A 22,788-nucleotide genomic window follows, 5' to 3' on the forward strand; every position below is an offset into this window, starting at 1 on the left:
AAGGGAACCACCTGTCCTCCGGTACCAAATTTCAACAACTGGTGGCAAGAACAGGTGTGTTGAAAATTAAATGACAGACAGTTCTTAACAAAAATTTCGGCAATCATGATCCCGATTTTACCTCCGCGATCTGAAGCAAATCAAATCTACTCTTATCTAAAGTTTCCACGACATTCTGGGCAACCAACTGGCGCTATTTACCCACTTATCTCTGCATAGACTCAGCTATTTTTACTTACCTCCTCTGTCAAAACGTTTTTAATGGTTTTAATCCTCTGGTTGCTATTCTCCTAAGCTTTCAAGGGCTGTGATGGAAAAAAAAATCATGATTCTGAGCTACAACAATGGTAGAGCTCTTCTTTACTGAACGTGCAGGGCTCATTTCAAAACGTTTTTACCATTGACTGTAGCTGTACAGGGTTTCCGCTGTTGTTTAAAAAAAAAAAACTCTTATTACCTTTGTTGTGCTCTGACTGGAATGCAACGTGGTTTTTTTCTTTGTTTTTTTAAAAACGTTTTGACCCATTTCCATTGCTTAGTCATACTTTTTTTTAAAAAAGTTTTCATGGTTCTGTAACATAGATTTCTTTGTTCTGCATCATTCATTGTTGCATCCTTCCTGTGGCCACGTTGCATAATAGCTGAGAGAGTGTGTTCAGCAACGCACAGGGCTTTTGACCAAAACGTTTTACTTCTCTGTTAATACGCACAAAGTTTTTTTGCTCGTGCAAAACGTTTTGACCATTCACTGTTTGGTTGCTGTCCGCTGACCGGAATGCTGTGCACATATCATTAAGCTTTGTTGCATAGAAAATCACCCTACCTTTGACTGTTTGTTTTTGTTTTGATTTCCATGTTGTTGCATGAATCATGGTACTTTCAGCATTACCTACGACGTTTCGAATTCATCATTTAAGTTTGAATTGTATTTCCATAATCATTTTAGCCATTATAACTCACACCATCGTATCATATTACCATTTCAATAGTATTACATTTCATGAATTATTTTGTATGTTTTCTCATAATGCACACATCCCATATGTTTGGTAATATATCTCTTTAATTTTAAAATGACCATTTTGGTCATATTTAAAATTATTTCCCATAATACTAATTTTTTATTTGTGGTGCAGGTTTCAACTTATTAAATCCTCACTTTGATCCCTTTTCCTTTATGGAAAGATACTTAGGGTTAGGGTTTTTGAAATGAATATGGAAATTATGAAGGGAATGTAGAATTATAAGGGTTATGGAATGAACAATATGTACATATGTACATTGGATTAGGTATAGGGTAAATGTAGAATGTGAATGTAGGATGGACATAGGCTAATGGGTATAGAATGAGGAAAATGTGATGAATATAAAATATGCATTTAGGTATTAACTCAATTTCAACAAAGTCTAGAAATTTCTACAAAAATGTAAATTTGCAAGAACAAAATTGTGCACTTACGATACTTGTACTTCCCTGTAGTATTGGATGAATGTTGTTGTTCTTTAACAATATTGGATGAAGTTGTCTTGATCAAATATCATAGATAGATAGAGCTTATTTATGCTTTCTGTTCTAGCATCCTTCATTGATTCTGGTCCATTGATTGTTGATGTCGTTCAGGTCCCTCTGCAATTGATTCATGATAACTCAGGTCCCTTTTGTCATGTACATTTTTATGCAATATATACATGTTTTTGCTAACATTTCAGGTCCCTCTGCAATTGATTTCAAAAATATTTCAGGTCCCAACTGCCAACAATACAAGTTCCGTCATCAATTCAGCTGCACAACTAAGTTTCTTTTTGCGAATCTTCCCCCCCTTGCTGATTGGAAGACTTGTCCTCAAGTCTTCTTTATTCTGGAGGATGATTCTTGCAAGCTTAAATTGAAGAAATGGTAAAACAAAATAGAGAATTCATATTGGCCAAACAAGTTGGTTTTCTGATATGAATTCGAGTTTGTATTATGCCACTTTCGTGGATTTTCACAACCAAACTCCTTTATTATTTTTGATCTTTTTCTATTTTTTATTTTTTCCCTTTTCTAGATGGAGGTGGTGTGTTATGGAGTATGGAAGTATGAAAGCTTATGGAAATAGGTTATATTGAAGTCATGATGTAGTAGTAAGTCTGGACTTCAACATGCTTGGTCATGGAGCTTAACATACAGTATGGATTATGAACAATATGAATTCAAATCATGAACAAATGATGATGAACAAATCATGAACAATATGAATTCAATATGAAAGGCTTCTTTGGAGATTGATGTGACTTGACATGGTACTGAACTTGACTACTTCTTCTAATGATTAGCTTCATGTCTTTTTGCCTTGATCTCGATCATGTTGTAGGGTTTGTTGGTGTTGGTGGTCAACATTGAAGAGCAAGCTTCAAGAGTTTGAGTTTCATTGAATGAACTCAACATCAGGTGAATTTTCACTTTGCTTTGACTTGAACATTTGTATTCATATTCTGGAATATGAATTTGACTTTGAAAATTACTTCATCCATGGAGTTCACTCCTTCATTCTTCCTATGACCTGCAAAAACATAGCACTTGCTTGCAATATAACATTAGATGATGGTGGAAAAGAGGCGTACAGTCTCTCTTCTTCCAATAAACATGTACATAATTACAAGCATTTCTTAGAAAACAAGTCCAAATATGATAGACAAACATAATGCATTTATTTACCTCTTTGAGGAATGGTGGCCAGTCTAAACCTCCTAGCAGTATTTTGTTTACAAAATATTTGTTTGATATCCTATTAGAGTGATTCCAAAGCCAAGTTGAAGTGAATTCATAGGGCTACCTCCAATATAAATAGGTTTTCAAAATGGTTTAAAATGATATGGTAAATATTATAAGGAGTGCCATGTTTGATAGAGTTGCTTGTTAATTTTTAATTAGACCAACAGTCACTATCTGAAGTGTAACTTCTTTGATAAAGATCAGATCAATGTGATTCTACTTGGAGATTAAATTAGATTCATTTTTGTATTTCCAGTAGAAACAGGTTTTAAAAATTCTTAGGCTTGATATCACAAAATTGGTGATGAACAGGCCTAGGAGGCAGAGTTTTACTATATTGTTTTGAAGACATGCAGTCACCAAATGTGGCATAACGTTTTCATTTCACCTCCAAATGGGATGATTCAAATTGTGTCTTAAACTAGACTTGAATATATATCTTTCATATAAATAGGTTTTGAAAAGAAGACGATTTGGTATGTCAAATATGCCAATGAACAGTCAAGACCTAGAATTGTCACCTTGCAGATATTTTGACAAGCAGTTAGTATTTCAAGAATAACTTTTTCATATGATACCTGATTGAAGTGATTCAAATTGATTTGGAAACTAGATTCCAATGGCTATCTTCCCTATGAATTTCAGATAAAAATGTTTCCATTAGACACTTCAAATATAGGATGTACTAACTCTGTCCTCAACATTTCACTTGAGACCTAGTTTTGATTTTGATCACATTTTTATTTGTGATATAAATTGAAAACTTCAAAATGGATTCCAAAACCAGATTTCAAAACATGATTTTAAAATGATCCTATATGGTTACCCAAAATAGGCTTTCTCTTACTGCATTTTGCCATGTATTCCTTTCAAATGAAATGAACAATGATTTGAAGGAATTGTTTGAAAAAAATTTATTATGGAGTTCTTATTGTGAATTCATTCTACTTGTTTATTTATTCTATTCTATCATATTCTATTTTAGAAAAATAATTCATTCTCTCAAGTATAAGAGAATTTCCAGTGCATCCATTTTCGTAACAAGATCATAAGTAAACTCATATCCAAATTTGAAAAATATACTTTAATGAATGTTTGGACATGAAAATTTATTTGATCATAAAGATTTGATGAGAAAGAATGTTGAAGAATGGAGTAGTGTTGTAACCTATTCTTTAACATCATCTTTTAGATCTTGTTGTTGAAAATGGATTTTGTAGTTATTTTTTTTTATTTTATGTTTTTGTTGGGGGGTTTTGTTTTGGAAACCTAATTTTAGGATCTCTATTTTTAGACGTAAAGAAACATAATTAAGAGAAATGTATACTAGCTAAATTTTTAGTGTTTCTATTTATCTTCTATTTGACTATGCTGATAATTACCTCCCTGGCAACGGCGCCAAAATGTTGGGCTAATTTATTGACTAAATTAACACAAATATTTAATTATCAATCCGGGTTTGTAAAACTTGGAGGCAAATCCACTATATATGGACATCAGATATAATCAGGTTTAGAAGATAAGATTTGGATATTTAAAGAAGTACATGTTACAAATATAAACCTATTTTAACAATTTCTAATTCATTTGTGTAATATATAAGAGAAGAGGCTCCTAACTTAGGAGAACCAGGTTGTCCTTCCCTACAATACTACTTTCATGAAGATGAATCTAAGAGCACTAATTAACAATGGCTTATGATGCAGAAGATGTAAAAGAAGAGGCTCCTAACTAAGGAGGTCCAAATTTTCCTTCTTCACAATCCTACTATATCACAATCACCATTGCTTAAAACCAGAAATGCATAAATAACTTCAAATGAGAAATGGAGAATGAAATTCAGTTTTTTAGTCAAGATCAAATAGAAGGAGAATTTAACTTAAATTCTTGTGTGTCCCTTCATATGTAGATTAGAATTAAACCAATATTCATTCATCAATCATCACACATCTAAATACATTTGAAACAAAAGCTAGTCTATGAAAACTATGAAAATTGAACCAAGAAGTGTACTTAGCTTGGTGTGGGGGCCCTCCACCCTTGCCTTCCACACTTGAAGAAATATCAGCTATAGAAACTTTAGTAAATCAACCAAGCATGAACAACAAATTCAAATGACACAGGTTCTTCAAATTAGCTCCCAACTCCAATTATACAAAAGTTACATACAAATTCCATTACAAAAGCCATCAAAGTCTTGGCTTTAAATAGAGGTTTAATGAAAAAAACTGATCTATATTATCTCTAACACTCATATCTACTCATATCCACCTATCTAAGTCGAACTAATCCAATTCATACCAAGAAATATGGTCAATCCCATAAAATCTCAAAACTGCCCTATTTCCTAGGGATTTTCTGGTGACTAGTCATGTTTGACCAGCCTTGACTGGGCCTAATAAAGCTTGTTCTGGCCGAACCAAGTGGAGTTAGCTTAGTCCTAGTTCCCAAGCTATCCATCCATGCATCAAACGCGAGCCCAAGTTTCCTGCAAACATGTCATCCACATAGCTATTACGGGAATTTCTGATTTAGTCCAAAATTGCACTTGAAACTCAATTTTCATAAAAACTTCTAGAAATTGAAAAATTAAAATTAAAAACCTGAATATGCATAAAATACATCAAAATGAGATGGATATGATGGAAAATGGATGGAAAATATAAGAATTAGGTACGTTTCCCTAAGCAATAATAAACCAAAACTGAGGGCCAACAATCATTGTTCTAGAGAAGGATGGGACTTGGAAGATGTGTATGGATTACAAGGAACTGGACAAAATCATGCCAAAGAACATATCTCCCTTTCCCAGGGTAGATGATATGTTGTATTAATTAAATCAAGAAAAATAATGAACCAAGTTGGACTTGAATTTTTGAAATCACTAGGTTCATGTCAAAGAAAAAGACACCTAGAAGGCTGATGAGCCCTAGTATTGCAACAAGAATGTTACAAATCTTGGAGCTATCAACTAAAATTATTAACCCAAGGTTCCTATAAAATTAAGATAGGTTGACACTATGTGTGCTACAGACACCTTCTTCTTCCTAGTATGAATCCATTTGATGCAAGTGAAATAAGGCAATTAAGCAACTTCAATTGAGAAAAGATCTAGGTAAGGTGCCAATCCTAAGGTAAATAACAATAAGAAAACCTATTCTACTATTGCAAGAAAGTAAATAGCAGAAAGGACATTGATTTTATGTGCAAAAAATTAACACATAATGAAAACTTAAGAAAATATAATCTATCTTTCTGGAATGTAAATCTATTCTATTCTGCGGGAAAGAAAAGTCCTAGATTTTTCTTACAAGAAGGAAATCACACTTTGCATGAAGTAAACTATGGGAAGGAAATATAAACTAATTGCAGAAATAAACCATCAATATGAAAAAAACATATAAGAGCTAAATGGCGACCTAACCAAGCCACAACTCAAACAAAGTTCCCTCATATCATTCACAAGTTATAAATCAATTTCTAACATGAATTTGGAGTGAATTTGGGAAAGGAAGATCTCAAAACAAATTACTACGGAACTGCTACGGCTCGAGATAAATTTCCAAATTCCAAAATAAATAAAATTAAAATGAGATGGGAATTTTTTTATTATGAAGTATGATTTTCTAAGACTCCATTACAAGTGGAACAACTCAAAAATACCCCTATTAACTTGTGCTAAAAAATAGCAGAAAACTACTACTCTAAAATCCAAAAATTCTAGAACTAGTGAGCTAGTTAACCTAATCAAGTGAAAATTCTATGGTGTAGTTTTTTTAACTATCTTGAATGTTTTTATGAATCAACACTAGTGGAATCAACTCAAATGAAGCTGATTAACGTTGTAGAAAATAACACAAAATTACTACTATTTTGCCAGAAGAGACTTCCAAAAATTCTTGATTTGTGAATTAGTAAACCAATCCAAGTAATTCAATGATGCATATGAATTTTAGATGATATTATAAGCATGCATGATTCTTATGACTCTATAAATAACTTTCAAAACAACCCACTTAAATCTTTTAACCAATATATTCTATAATAAAAGAAACAAAATGCAGAAATAAGTGACACAGGTAAAAAAGACATATAAAGAAGCTAGAGAAATTGTACATGAGGGCTATAAGACTCCTGGGATGTTCAAGACCAAGGATACTCAGAGTCCTATAAAGGATACGATGTTTTAGAAGCTAAAAATGGCATCAAACTTCATCTTTTGAATAAATCCAAGTACACCCCTGCAAGAAATTAAAGTGGAGCTACTAATAACAAGTTTTATCCACAAGAAGTCTAAGAAATATATGCCCCTAGAGGAAAATTCCAATTGGTACTTATACAAATCAATGGGGAAGCGTACTCCTTAAAAGTAGGTAACTTTCCCCTCCAAAATCCCTCAAAAAGTGGATTTGGTTCCCAACACTAGGAATCTTCATTAAATGACAGGGAACACATTCCTAGATTTTGTCAATCACTGGAGCTAAAGAATTTGTTCAATAATTTCATCATATCACGTTCATTTATTATCCTATATTGGTCCTCTTATAGGAGGGAGCACATCCCTATATTATCTCAGCCTCCAAATCTTCATAATCTTTCCAATTATCTCACAATATTATATAAAAATAAATAATATTAGGCACACATATGCAATTATATCTAAACCTTCCTAATGAAAATATGAAAGCTCAAAATATGGCATATAAAGAAAAAAGAGATGTTTAATATGATGAAGGATGGTAATATGAGCCTTAATTTGTGTCTAATTTGGAGGCCCATCATACCAGCTATTGATTTAAGTGTTACTCATCATCTCAGAAACATAGTGACCTACCAGTGCCTAATTCATGGCCCCAGTGGCCTCCCTAATCTGTCGTGTAGTTGTCCAACACCTTCCTGTAGCATTGTTCTATCTTCCTGTAGCAATTTTCTCCTATAGAAGCCATGTTTATCATGTAGCACATCACAAAATTTATCAAATCTTGACCATAATTTCACTTCATGAGTAATTTTTCATCTTACCTTTCTATAACATCTTCTAGGATTTGGGCACAAGATAGAAGAGATCAAATACCTCTTGGAAAGCCTCTTTTGATCACTATGGTTTGAGTTCAATTTTGATGGTGAATTCCTTTATTCCTTTTGTTTCTTTTTTCTTTTATTTTATTGCCTAGATGGTTGCCTAATGGCCTTTGGAGTACTCCATCTTGCTACTTGTGTCACAACAAGTTTGATTAGGTATTTCTTAGGCACTGTTGTTTTACAGTTTGTGTGTCTCCTTCTCCTTCTCCCTCTCTTACCTTTTAAATTATATTTTTTTGGCTTATATCCATCCTATATTCCCTCCAATAGGTCTCGTACTCCCTCTAATATTATTCTCCTTGCCTTGGTTACATCTTTCTTCCACTGAGCAAGGTTTTGGGCATCATATTTCACTAGTTTTGCAACATATCCCTTGATGTATTATGAAATCCATTGTCATCAAATACCTCCTCCATGTGATCCTTCCATGCGATTAAATTGGAGTTTCCTTCCAACAAATACTCTACCCTTGACCCGTTGAAAGTCATCTTATCAGCTCTGAGGAGATCCTGATAAATTCAACTGTAAATTTGAACCTCCTGAGAAACAACTTCGAAATTCCTACTCTAATGTGAATCCTACTCTAATACCATGTAGAAATTATGGTATCGATTTTCAACTCCTCATGAATTTTTAATCAAAATCACAAGAAACAAACCTACTCTACTAGTCTATGGAAGTTAATCCCCAATTTAGAACAAAAAATTCAGACATGAAATAAGAAATAACACACATGCACACAATATTTTTCCTGGGGAAAACTGTTAATCAAGGTTGTCATTGATGTCAATATGGCGTTGGCCGAGATGGAAAATATTCTTGAGATGCATGGTTCCATATGATGATGTCATGAATCTTGTTTTACAAGGATTCCATCAATTAATATGTCAAGACACTAATGAAGAAGTCTTAAGAAGTTCCAAGTGACAAATGCCAATCACATGCCTTATTTGATGATCTATACCTTAACCCTTGATGACATATGGAGGACTACACTTGATGAGTGACCACACTTGATGATGGAACTTGATAACATGGTTGGAATACTAGATGATGATGTGGAAGATCTCATTTGATGGTTGGAAGACTACCTTGGAACTATCCTAATGACGTTGCCAATGATATATCCTTGCACCATTATATGATGAAATGAGATGATACACTCATTGTTGGATACTATCATGATGACATGGAGGTATAACATGATATTATGATGATGAAGAAGACAAACAATGGAGAATCCATACTATCCATAACATTCCTCATGTTGCCACAATATTTTTATGCATAAAATTTAAGGACAATCACAAAGAAAAATTATTTCTACCACCTTAGAGGCATATTTTCCCAATAGGACCTTGACCATCTTAAAGAGGATTTTTTTCTCTTTCTAATGAGCCCTTACTTGCCTTGAAATTTCCATTGGTTGATAAGAAAATGAATATTTAAGTTGAGAAATATATATTTTAATGCAAGCCAACATGAGTCAACTCATGCAACTTGGCCTCTCATTCAATTGATGTGTCTCCTCACCTTAACACAAAACCAGTATAAATATAAGTTTGTCTCCTCTTTCTAGCCATCCAATTTCGGTGATCTTTCCTGAGATTAAGCACAAATTTCATACAAGAATTACATGAACAAATAAGAGGTTGAGGGGGACATTGAAGTTTACTGTTTGGGAAACTTTTTAAGGAAGTCATGGTCGAAGTTGTCGTAGTTGTCAAGGTTAAAGCTACCATAGATTCGATGGTCGAAGCTATTGTAGTTTCCCCGGTCAAAGTTGTCGTAATTGTTGTCGTCATAGTTATCGTAGTTGTTGTCATTGCATTTATCATAGTTGAAGTTTCCGTAGTTCTCGTGTTTGAAGGTACCATCGTTGAAGCTGTGGTAGTTTCCGTGGTCGAAGTTTTCATAGTTGACGTAGTTTAATTTGTCATAGTTTCCATGGTTGAACCTATCGTGGTCAAAGTTTCCGTAGTTTTCATTGTCAAAGTTGTCATAGTTGCCTTTGTCAAAGTTGTCATGGTATAAGTTTTCGTAGTTGTCATGGTTGAGGTTGTCATGGTCGAAGTTGTCATAGTTTTCATGGTCGAAATCTTGATTTATTGGGAGCAGACAAATAGAGCTTGTTGAAGTCTTCTCTTTAGAACATAATAGGGAAAAGTTGGAGAACTTTGTAAAGCAACATATTGAAGATTTGTGGAGATCGTTGAAGACCATAATACATTGAAGCCGTCATGATGTGACCTTGAAGAAGTTTTGTTTGGGTAACATGAAGAGAAATGGTGAAACCTTCATGTGAAGAACAAGGTTTTCATTGATGACGAGACATGGAGACTAAAGTGAAGGGATAATTGAAGATTGACAGGGCTCGTTGAAGAAGACATTGGAATCTATGAAATATAACCAAATATATATCGACGAAGTAAAGCTAAGGGTTGGATCCCAAGAGGTTGGATCCTTAAAAATACAAGGTTGTTGCCTTGGAGGACAGGGTTGGGGCCCTAGAGGATTAGAGTCCTCAAGAAATTAGGATGGAGCCTAAACCAGATATAGGGTTGGAGCCCTTGAGTTTGGTGCCTCAAAATTGACAAGGTTGGAGCCTTGGAAGTCCAAGTTGGTTCTTGGCATATTATAGGTTGCAGACTGGGAAATTGAAGATCTGTGTCTTCATCTAGGGTTGGAGCCCTCCATATATTGTACTTGATTTATTGTAAAGAGGAAATTAATAAAAGTATCTATTGTTATTTTTCATTCTTTTTTTGTAAATATAAGTGATCTAACTGATAAAAATAACAATTGAAAAGAAATACTCACTCACCCCCACTCTTAGTATTTCCAACAATTGGTACCAAAGTCGGTACCTTATCACAAGCATAAATTCTTGAAGGTTGATCCTTAGAACACAAATTGCAAAGCCAAGGAAGAAAGCCTCCAATCCTCCTAAAGATGTCTCTTCCTCAATCATGAAAACTGAAGACAATAAAATTCCGAAGGTTCCATTGTTCAATGGAAACTAAGATGTATGGAAGGTAAGAATTAGAAAATTATTAATGGCTCAGGGCATTGGAGTATGGAAATCAATGATTGTTGATAGCACAATGGACGATGAATCCAAGGAGTAAAATACAAGAGCAATTAAGAAAATTTTAAATGGGATACAAAATTCTATAAAGGCCAATTTGGAAAAATGTTCATCATTAAAAGATATATGGGACAAACTTCATGAAATTCACTCAAAAGGAGAATTGACCATGACCTCTAGTCAAGAAGATCATGGAAAGAAAGAAAGAAATCCAGAACCCATCAAGGAAGTTGAAAATAAGAGTGATGACATCAAGGTCATGTACCTAGAAAAAGAATGTAAATAAGACTTTGAAGAGGATCTCCTGACTAAACTTATAGTTTCCATGAAAGAGATTAACGATTTGAAAAAGGAAAATGAGGAACTTAAGAAGAAAGTGCATGATGGTGACCAAGACAAGAAAAGGAAGGAAGTTTATCTATTCAAGCTTGAAGTACAAGAAAGATATGAGTATCTCACCAAACTTAAGGAGGAAATTCATCAAAACAAAAGAAAGCATCATGAAGAAGTCATATTGATGACAAATCAATTGGATAAGGCAAAGAAAAGGGAAGAAAATTTGTCAAGCCACCTTGAAAAAAGACTCGAGCTTGAGAAAACTAGAAGAAGATATTGGTCAATACAAGGAAGTGGCTTCCTCCCTTAGATCTCAAATAGAAGAAGCAAGGAAACAAGTGCAAGGAGCTAAGAAGGTGATGGAAGCTTTGGCATTTATAGAAGGACAAGTTGATGAAGTTGAAAAGGAGAGGAACACCATGATATGCCAACTAGAAGAAAAGGATGACGACATCACCAAGTTATGATCAGAAATCACTTCTCTTAAGGCCCAATCATGTGAAACAACCAAGATGAAGGAATAAATGGAGATAATTCTATCAAAGAAGGATGAAGAATGCAAAAAACTGAAGGAAGAAATTTTATTTCTTAAAAAGAAAGTTGACTTGCTAAATAATAACTTGAAAAGTTCTCAAACCCTAGGTGACATCCTAAGTCATCAAAGGTCTCCCCTCAATAAATCAAGACTTGGCTATGCATGTGAATCCTCAAGAAAGAATGATAATGCTACAGACAACAAGGTTGTGAGGAAGCCAAGAAGAATGCTGATGCTCCCAGTTCCATCAAAGGCAAGGAGAAGGGTCAAGACAACAATGGAAGAAATCCTATTATAAGGAAACTTGTAGATGGTGTCAAGAATACAAAAGGTAATGAATATCATCAAAGAATCCCAATGCAAAAAGACTTTACAATTAAATTAAGGAAATCTTCATCTCCCATGTATCAAAGTATATTTCTTAGTTATTGTTGTTCTTTTACAATCTTTGGGCACATGGAAAAGTATTGTAAGTCATATCACAAAGAAAAATATAATGGTTCCCGTTAATCTCCAAAAACAATTTTGTAAGAATAAGTCATGACTTCTTATTCATGAATAATATGGAGTGCTTCAATTTCCATAACATTAGACATATGGCACATGAATGTAACTTGACTTTGGTTCCTCAACAAGATAAAACTATGTCAGCCAAGCCAGAGAAGAAAGTTACACAAGTATGGAGAAGGAAGCAAATTGGATCCATAAGTCCCTTGATCACTCCAACCAACAATACATGTTGTTGATTTGATGAAGTCATCCTTGATATTCCAAATATTTGCTGTTGAGACGTTGCCAAAAAGGGGACCATGCATACAGTTAGGGGGGATTTGTGATTCTTGAGCATTCTTGGAGAAGCCATCCATTAACGGACCCTATGAAATCCTTGATGATTCGTACAAGGACAGTCACCCTTTGATAGATCTTCTCTCGAGAGCAACTCCATTGAATAATATGACCCCTTTCTCATCCATTGGACTATTGTTGAGGATCTCTTCTTTTGATCACTATGCAAGTAATCTTTCTTGGGGTAGAGGAGTTTATGAAGATAGGGGAAGTTGGTTCATCCATGAGGAAATGCAACATGGACCATATTTCCAGATGAAAGAGAACCATGAGAGGGGGAGTAACACACCTATGAAGAAATACTATTGATGAAGAAAATATGATGAAAAGAAGCAGCTTGACAGGGGGAGTACTTGGGAACCCCATTTGCCATTGATGTCAAAGGGGGAGAGAATTTTGGAAGGGAAAGAATATTTCCATCAATGACAAAGGGGGAGATTCTTAATCAAGGTTGTCATTGATGTCAATATGGCATTGGCCAAGATGAAAAATATTCTTGAGGTGCCTGGTTCCATATGATGATGTCATGACTCTTGTTTGACAAGGATGCCATCAATTAATATGTCTAGCCAGTAATGAAGAAGTATTAAGAAGTGCCAAATGCCAAATGCCAATCATCTGCCTTATTTAATGATCTAGACCTTCACCCTTGATGACATATGGAGGACTACACTTGATGAATGACCGCACTTGATGATGGAACTTGATGAGGTCTTGATAACATGGTTGGAAGACTAGATGATGATGTGGAATATCTCCCTTGATGGTTTGAAGACTTCCTTGGAACTTTCCTAATGATGCTACACATGGCATATCAATGCACCATTATATGATGACACAGGATGATACGCTCATTGCTGCATACTATCATGATGACATGGATGTCCTACATGATCTTATGATGATGAAGAAGTCAAACAATGGAGAAGCCATACTGTCCCAAACATTCCTCATGTTGTCCCAGACATTTTGTGCATAAAATTTAAGGACAACCCCAAAGAAAAACTATTTTTTCCACCTTAGAGGCATATTTTCTCAATGGGACCTAGACCATCTTAAAGAGGATTTTTTCATCTTTCTAATGAGCCCTTACTTGCCCCGAAAGTCCTATTGATGCCCCGAAAATCGCTGTATAAACATTGGGGGATAACCACCCGGTCCAGACCTTAATACAGCTCCTTTTCTGTTTGGAATGGTGGCTCCGACTGGGGATAATGGGACCAATTTCCCAGTAATTAATAAAAGGGGTGGATGAATGATTGATTATCTAATCTAATGATAGGCGAATAACTTAATCTATCAGAAAAATAAAATAACTACTACTAATCCCGGGAACTATTGTACTTTGAAATGTAGCGCTTGATGATCTATGTCTATTGACAGGCATATAGATGACTCTATCTAATAAACATAGACATTTATTCATTCAATGATTACTTTGTTTAAATAGTTAAACAAAGTGGTTAACACAATATTGCTACACTTATCATTTATATCATCGATACATATATGATCAGAATAAAAGCATACTGTAAACATCAAATAGTGGAAAGAATAATGAATGTTGTTAAAACACATACATATATTCGATAATTGCAAAAGCGATCAAATGACAATTCATATAAAAAGAATGAATTCAGACATAGATAATAGTACCATATGAGCTGCTTAGCACTCCCAATATCAATCGCTATTTGAAATTCTTCTTCCAACGCAGAAATACTTTCAAACAAAGACAGTAGTGCACATTTGCATAAAAGCTTCTTTGGCAAAATCAGAATGATTGGTCCAATTTTATAAAAGAATATACCTGAAGTACAGTAGTGCAAATTCAGGCTTTAAGTCATGTACAAAACCTACGACCCTTTCCAAATACAATGAAAGGGTCTATAAATACTTAATTAAGCTAACTATCTATGAAATTGAAATCCTACTTAATTGGTATCAATTAATCTTGAATATCTCCTTCACAGCAATCTGGTAGTCGACGGCATGAATCATCATTTAGGTTGTTTGCCTTTAAACCTGAGATGACATATTGCAAGCATTGGCTCCACTTCGGGCGGTCCATTGAGGTGAGAGTTGAGTTGGGCGGCATAGGTGGCATCCTGAATATCGGGAATGATATACCCGATTGCATCTGTAAGGCATTTGAGGGTGGCTCTCTGGCTATGTGGTTTGACTAAGAAGAACCAACAGGCATCCCATGTCAAACTATTAATTCATGCGATTAATCTCCCATTTTTCTCTAGTTTCAGATAACATGACTGCTCCAATGTTTTCGCCGCTGTCAATTTACCTGGAGTACATTGGGAAATCATGTTAGACAAGTAGAGAGTATTATTAACCAATTCAACCAAATTACTTGTGGTTGATTTGCATCTTGAAATTGCTCTCTCTGCTTTCATTAACTGGGACTGCCATTCTCTAAATAATATTTCCTTATGTGATTCTAAAATCTTTGCTAAATTAGCTGCCTGTCCCTGATCGGTATCTTGCCACTCAAGAAAATTAGTTAAAGTTTCATCAACTTGATCCAAGTCTGTTCTAGCTTCTTCTGATTTTTCACTTATTGATGTCGTCAAATCGCATAATGGTTCCACCTGGGCGATTTGTTGACATAAAAGCTTTATCTGTGTTATCAATTCTTTGTTTATCTGTAATGCCTCTACTTTGAATTCGGCTACCTGCGGAAGATTCTTTGTTTTCTCTAGCTGGGCTGATAGTTGAGCAATTTTCTCATCTTCTGACTTCAGCATTTGTTCATTCGCTGCTTTCAGTTGTGCCAATGCCTCAGACAAATCTTTTTGCTTTTGGACTGCACTGTGATCGATCCTCTGTTTCTCTTCCTGCAATTGTTTAGTTAATTGATTATTTATTTGGTATTGTGTTAACAATTGTCGTTCTACCTGCTCCGCCTTCTGCTGTGCTTCTGATATTTGTGCCTGCAATGAAAAGATCTCCTGGTATTTTGTTTTTAATAAAAGACTCACCTCTGATGCCTTATCTATTATTGTTGCCGAATAGGCTCCAGCATATTGTGATAGTTTTGTTAAGTCGTCAGAGGGGTCAAATTCCTCCTTCCAGACCACATTGCCCATCGCCGTTTGTTCTGGGAATAGGGAAGGTTGATCAGTCCTTCTCCTCTTCCTCTGTCGTTTTACCATAGCTTTGTGTCTTGGGCTATAGAAGACATCTAAGGGAGGAATTTCTTCTATTTATAAAATAATCTGATCGGAGGGATCCTTTGGGATTATCTCTACTTCTTTCGAACTGGGTAGGCCGCTGGTGCCACTTGGAACCTGTTTTGAAGTGGTCTCCTGTGTATCCGCCGCTTTTGACGTTTCGACGTCCTTAGAGCATTCAAAATTACTGATAATTGAATCGAATTGCTGCCATTCCTGGAGCAATTTCGGGTCAATTTGAGTATCTACATTCACCTCTATGCTGCTCTGTTCCTACTCTTTCGTCTAGGTTTCCTCTTGTCTGTTCATATGCACTTCCTCCTGTTCTTTTGATGTAACAAGAGGTTCCTTAGTAAGTCGTTGTTCAGGCTCGCTTGATTCTTTTGCTGGGGTTGTTGCTAATAGATCTAGAGGCATAGTTTGCAACCTCTGTTCTCTAAGTCTGTTGAATTCAACTAACCCATCATCTTTGTATTCCATTCTGGCCAGTGATTCAACTTGGGACATCGACTCAGCTGAGGAGAACAGGTCATCAAACTTATCTTCTTTATGATCAAACTTTGTCAATTTGGCCTGTTCAAGTGCATTATAAGTGACTTTATTTGGATCAAATCACCTATTAGTGAGAGTTGCTAGAGTTAATGACTTCATCTTTGTAGATTCTTTCTCTGCATGTTTGAAATCATGCAAAGTGTAGACACCACATCTCAGAGGAAAAGAGGGCCAGACCTGCTTCTTATTTTTCTTTAGAGTTTGTGTAACTCCTTCGGAGATAATCTGATAGGCTATCTCCCTCACCAGCAGTTTATCACGTATGTACAAAGGAAGGACATGAGGTTCGGCTTGGCTGCCGAAAATTCTTATATAAGTAGATTTTTCCTCTCCAAACCATCTTCCTATTGATGTCAAATCAATCCCTGCTTGGTAGGAAATCTTGGCAACAGGTTTATCAAAAATGGAGTAATGAATGGGTAACATAAAGCCATTGCAGACATGGTATAAATGGTGCTTATAGGAAGTTTTCCACAATTTCTGATGGTATATGTGAATAGGCATGGGGTCTTGTGAAGTCCACCTCCGGCCGAGCATGGGAAATTCAGAATTGAAACACAGGGTGTCTAGTATATAAGCATTGTAGTAGAATGGGGGAATAAGCCTTTTAGTGATGCAGGTTTTGGTTCTAAAATCAAGAACTGCTGTTGCTAGCTTATCTGACAATATAGTTGCCCAATCCATTATTTCACTATCACACGCCACTTCCATCAAGGGAACCATTTCTATAGTGAAATTAGCGGAATCGTGCAACCCCCACAATCTACACATCATTATCCCAACATAACAATAAGGAGAACATAGGGAATCAACAGAGTACTTACCGGAAGATTCATGCTTGTGTTTTGCCGAATTTTGCCTCCAATCCTGAATGGGTTCGGATTCAGTTTCATTCTCATTTTGGAATTTCTCCATAAATGCCGTGTTGTACTTCTCCTCTGGCACAGGCAAATGATACATTTGCCTCAAATCATTAGCTTGAAATGAACCGAAGATTCTCCTGTCTCTGGTGCAGAAGGTTCTGGCTGTGATTGGGATTTCCTCAATTGCCCACCTCACTACATCCGTATATGGGAGAATTTGTTCCCGAGCTGCTATCCGATGAAGGAAACAGTCGGCTAAGTCCTTTAAAGTAGAATCAGATTTTTGATTGGTATCTGCTGTGGCTTGTACTCCTATCACCTCTGGTTCTTCGGCCTCAATCAAATTATAGGTACTTTGCCAAGTAGTTTTGCCGAGTCCTAGACATGTAGTATCGGATATCAATCCCTTTCTTTTAGTTCCTGGATCGGCGACGAGTTATCCTGTGGCTGGTGAAGCGGAAGCGATTGTAGTTTTCTTACACATCTTCCCCATTCTGCTTGAATCTATTACTTCGGAAGAGTTCTGCACAGGAGTGAAAATGAACGTAATACAGAGAATTGGTAGTGAAAACCAAATATGAGCGAGATATATTGATCAATGCACGATGAAGGATTAACTTAAAGTGGCCACGGATACAATCTGTGAAAAGATTTTTAAGCTTACTATTTCATTAAATGGCCGTTAAAACCTGCCAATCCTTTAAATGCCCATCATATCGTTTATTGGCCCAATGATTTGTTTAAGCGTGCCATGGATATTTTGGCGGTTGAGCGCAGGTGAATCACTGTTTGGAAGATAAGGCCCTTAATACGAATTAATCGTAATATCCCCGCTTTAACAATTCTTTGAAGTTCACGCTTTTGGCTTTATCGCAATCAGGCATCGGGGGAAAACTTAAATCGTTATATTGGTTCCTTTTGGAATCCCCGATTGCCGATAGCGATATCGCATCCCATCGGGAGTATTAACTGAGCACTTTGAAAAGCATGCATGGTACATCCCCGATCGCCGATAGCGATATCGCATCGCATCGGAGCGAAAGGGACTTTATCGCATCGCATCAGAGAAAAAGGCACTTTTGTTATGGTAACTTATTATTGATGATAGTCGATAGCCTATTGCATGTTGTCGCGTCGGAGAAAACCAATGGGTATTTAAATTATGCCTCCTTTGTCATTGCGACATACAATCTTGCGATCGCTTTATCGCAATGATAAAAGATTAATTATTTATATTATAAGACCAAATAATTGGTTTATCAAAAAGGTTTTATAATGTTTTCATTTTGTTTTCGGACCTTTTTGAATAATACAAAGTTGATACCAATTAAAATAAAAAGGGACCCATTTCATATTATAGTTTTGTGAATAAAAATGATATGAAATGGGGGGTTGTTGTAGAGCACAGCAATTGGCGATTCGCTAGAAGAAACAGTTATCTCTGAAAAGTACGGAAATACTTAAACTTTTTCAAAATAGAAATCTCATCAAAGGGGAAAATTCTAATATAACTAGATATATATGCATTCCAAATAAAATGAAACTATCTTTGCTAATTTCCTCTCTTGCTTTAAAATTAAATACATTCTAAGTTTTAAATTGGCCTCTATTGGTTGATAATGATAAAACAGAAAACCTTTCCAAATCAGCTTTTAGAATTGACTCCTTTGTCATAGGTAGAGCCTCTGCTGCCAGTAAATGTTCATAGTTTCGACAGGGATACCTTTTAACCATGTTTTTGTCCATTGTCCCATTCATTTCAGAGTATGATTAACATAATGAATTCAAAACATGCTTTTCATATTTTGCATTTATTTTCTACTTTTCTATTATTTTCTAAGATAAAAAGCCATTGTCTTGGTTTGGTGACCAACTGAGTGACAATGCCATTCACTGGTAGTAATTTAACCGAACAAGCTGGCTCGCGATGAGACCCCTTGTCTTATAATTCTAAGCCATTACCCTGTTTTGGTATGCAGTATTGGTGATGTCGGTTAAACTATTTCCCTATGATCATGGTAAGCAGGCTTATAATAAGACCTCTTATCTTTTATATCAAATATTTTAGAATTACACTCTGAGTAATCATAAGCTTTGGTGAGTGGGATGGACAATTTTCTCCTTAAGAGTAAATGGATGACAAGGTAAGAGCTAAAGATGCTGAATTTGGATTAGTTCCTATTTTGATATTGATAACCTTTTTTGTGACCAATCTGAAAACATAAAATGATTTACAATATTTCTAAACTTTGAGAAGCGTTCACAAAAATTGAAGTGTGGTTTCAGAATGCAATTACACCTAGTTTCCTAGAAATTATCCCTTTTGTTTAAGACTTCTATTATTTTAAAAGTAAATATCAACCCTACTTGTTTTGAGCAACTTTTAAGTACAGCAAAGGTCAATGGAAGATACCTTACAAATTTATTTTCTAATGGTCCTACAAACTACAAAATTCTATTAAAAAGGGGAAGGGGTTACCTCCTCAATTGAAGAATTTTTTTAAGATAAGGCCATTAACAGGGAGAGAATCTCTCAAACCTGATAAATCTTGTAATATGAAGGTCGAATAGCCTATCTTCTCACAGATCTGAAATGGCCCAAGCCAGATCTTCTGGAACTTGGTGTGTTTTCCCTTATCCTCATGGGCTTTGTCCCATTTCAGAACTAAATCACCGACTTGAAATTGTTTTGAACCGGATGAGACTGAATCAAAGGATGACTTGATGATTTACTGATGTTTTGCATGAATAACCTTGGCTTTTTCTCTTTCCTCTTATAATTTTAAAATTTGGTCATGTCTAAGTTGAATAGAAGAAGAAGGGCTTTCCTCAATAAACTGAACTAGGGCGAGACAAGGAAGGACAAGATTTGTTGGTAGCACCTATGGAAGCCTTCTGCGTTATCCTATCAGCCCATAGTGCAAATATTAAGGATTTGTGCCATTTTTTATGATTCTGTTCGATAGTTCGCTTAATAATTTTAATCATATTTTTATTTGTAGACTCTGCTAAACCATTACCCTGGGGATAGTAATTAGCAGAATATTTCAATTTAAATCCTCTTTTAATAGCGAAATAAATCATAACATTTCCTGAGAAGTAAGATGCATTATCGAAAACAAGAGCATTTGGGACACCAAACCTGGTAATGATGAATTAATCTATGAATTCAATAATTGCCTCCGAATTTGTTGTCTTTAAAGGAATTGCTTCAACCCACTTAGTAAAATAATCAGAAGCAGTAAGGATATACTTATGTTGTTTGGAAGAATGTGGAGTAATTTCTCCAATGATATCCAATCCCCATTGCTCAAATGGTTGTTCAATGTTGACTGGTTACAAAGAGAAAGCTAGTTTTCTTTGTCTTCCACTAGAAGTTTGACAATTTCGGCATTTCCTTACATATTCATGAGCATCTCTAAACAGAGTGGGCCAATAATATCGAGCATGAATGATTTTGTGGGTTGTTGTATCAGCTCCAAAATGTCCTTCTGCTGGTCCATCATGTAATTCCTGCAAAACCTTTTGTGCTTCAGGTTTTTCTAGGCATCTTAATAAGATTGAATCATAATTTTGCCTAAAAAGCACATCATCAATAATTGTGAAAATTTTTGCTTTTAATCTAATGGCCCTTTTGTTTTTGTAAGACGGGTTAGGAGGTGCATATCCATTTTTCAAATAAAAGATTAAGTCAGCATATTGTGATTCAGAATCAGTAATACTTATCTAGTTGATTTCTTCGGTTTGATCTGTATCACTTGATTCTGGAATGTTGGATGCTCCTGCCAATAACCTGCAAAAACCTTGGCCTCTAACAATCTTTGCTGGTTTAATTTCTAAGTCATATTCTTGAAGTGTTGTAACCCAATTTTCCCTTTTTTCACCTATTTCCCTTTGGATTAATAGTTGCCTTACTGCAGGGAAAGGAACTATAACTTTTGTATGGGCTTTTAAAAGGAAGGGTCTGTAATGTTTGACAGCTTTATATACAACAAAGGCTTGTTTTTCTACTTCGGAGTAATTCAATTCAGTACCCTGAAGATTTTAACTATAGAATGAAATGGGTGCTTCCAAATTGTGATTGTTAATATGTGTGAGTACTGTTGCATAAGACAAATCGGATGCGATAGTATACAATGTGAAATGATTAGAAAAATTAGGAGTATTTAAAGCGGGGGCATTGATTATTGATTGTTTGATTAAATCAAACGCTTCCTTTTCTGCTGATCCCCATCTAAAGACTGAATTTTTCTTAAGCATAGTTTGAAGTGGCAAAATTATTTGAGAAAAGTCTGGAACGAATCTTTTGACAAAATTGATTTGGCCTAAAAATGACTGCATGGATTTTTTATTATGAGGGAAAGGGATTTCAGAGATTTCTTTGATCCTGTCCAGATCAATATAAATGCCATCTTTAGAAACAATAAAGCCTAATAGCTTTCCTTGGTCAAGAGCGAAGAAGGATTTTTTAGGGTTAAGTGAAATGCCATACCTTTTTCAGCGTTGAAATATTTGATTTAAATCATGCAAATGATTGGATTTCTCTTTAGAAAATACAGTAATATCGTCTAAGTAGACAACTACTGTTTTGTTAATTAACCCTTTAAAAGCTATATCCATCGCTCTTTGGAACGTGGCTCCTACATTAATAAGTCCGAAAGGGATTTTCTGATACACATATGTTCCCCATTTTGTTCTGAATGTGGTTTTGAGTCGGTCATCAGGATGGACCAAAACTTGGTTATATCCTGAAAAACTGTCTAGAAAGGACATTAACTCAGAGCCTGCCACTGATTGGAGTATCTGCTCCATAGTAGGTAATGGGAAATTATCTTTTAGGCTCGCCTTATTCAAATTTCTGAAATCTATACAAATCCTGATGTCGCCATTTTTCTTTCTGACTGGCACCATATTGGAGACCCAATTTGAGTGCCGAACGGGAAAAATAATCTTAGCTTTCAAGAGTTTATTGAGTTGAGATTTTATTTGACTCTCTAAGTTCGGATGTATTTTCCTCAACTTCTGCTGAATTGGTTTCTGTTCGGGAAGCATTGGAATGGTATGCTGGATGATGGATGTATCATATGTCTTTAAATCGTCATATTTCCAAGCAAAACATGTTTATTTTTCCGTAACAGTCTAATGAATGCTTCCTTCTCTTTCACGGAAAGTCCTAATCCTAAATTAATGTTTTGAGGAGTTTGCTCAGTGCCAAGGTTTATCAATTCAAAGCTTAAGGTAGAACTTTGGAGCTTTGTATTGGTCACAGGTTTAAACCTGTCTTTAATATCATAAATATCCTCAAGCTTCTCCACAGGCTTTGGGATTGAATTTTCCTCCTGTTTACCTCTCATTTGAAGGTCATGCTCGTTTTCCTCAATGATTTGATCATCATAGGAATTTTTGAAAGTTAAAAACTGTAAAATGTCTTCATCGTGGTTGAATACTCTCCAATTAGTGATATTGTCAGGAATTGATGGCCTAAAAAGTAATTCTACTGAAAATCTATATGGGCTATAATCTTCGAAAGGTAGGAGCTTGGAAGC

The sequence above is a fragment of the Pinus tabuliformis genome, chromosome X (genome assembly GCF_031772625.1).
Source record: "Pinus tabuliformis cultivar Carrire ecotype Pingquan chromosome X, CPIR1, whole genome shotgun sequence".
Taxonomy (NCBI): Eukaryota; Viridiplantae; Streptophyta; class Pinopsida; order Pinales; family Pinaceae; genus Pinus; species Pinus tabuliformis.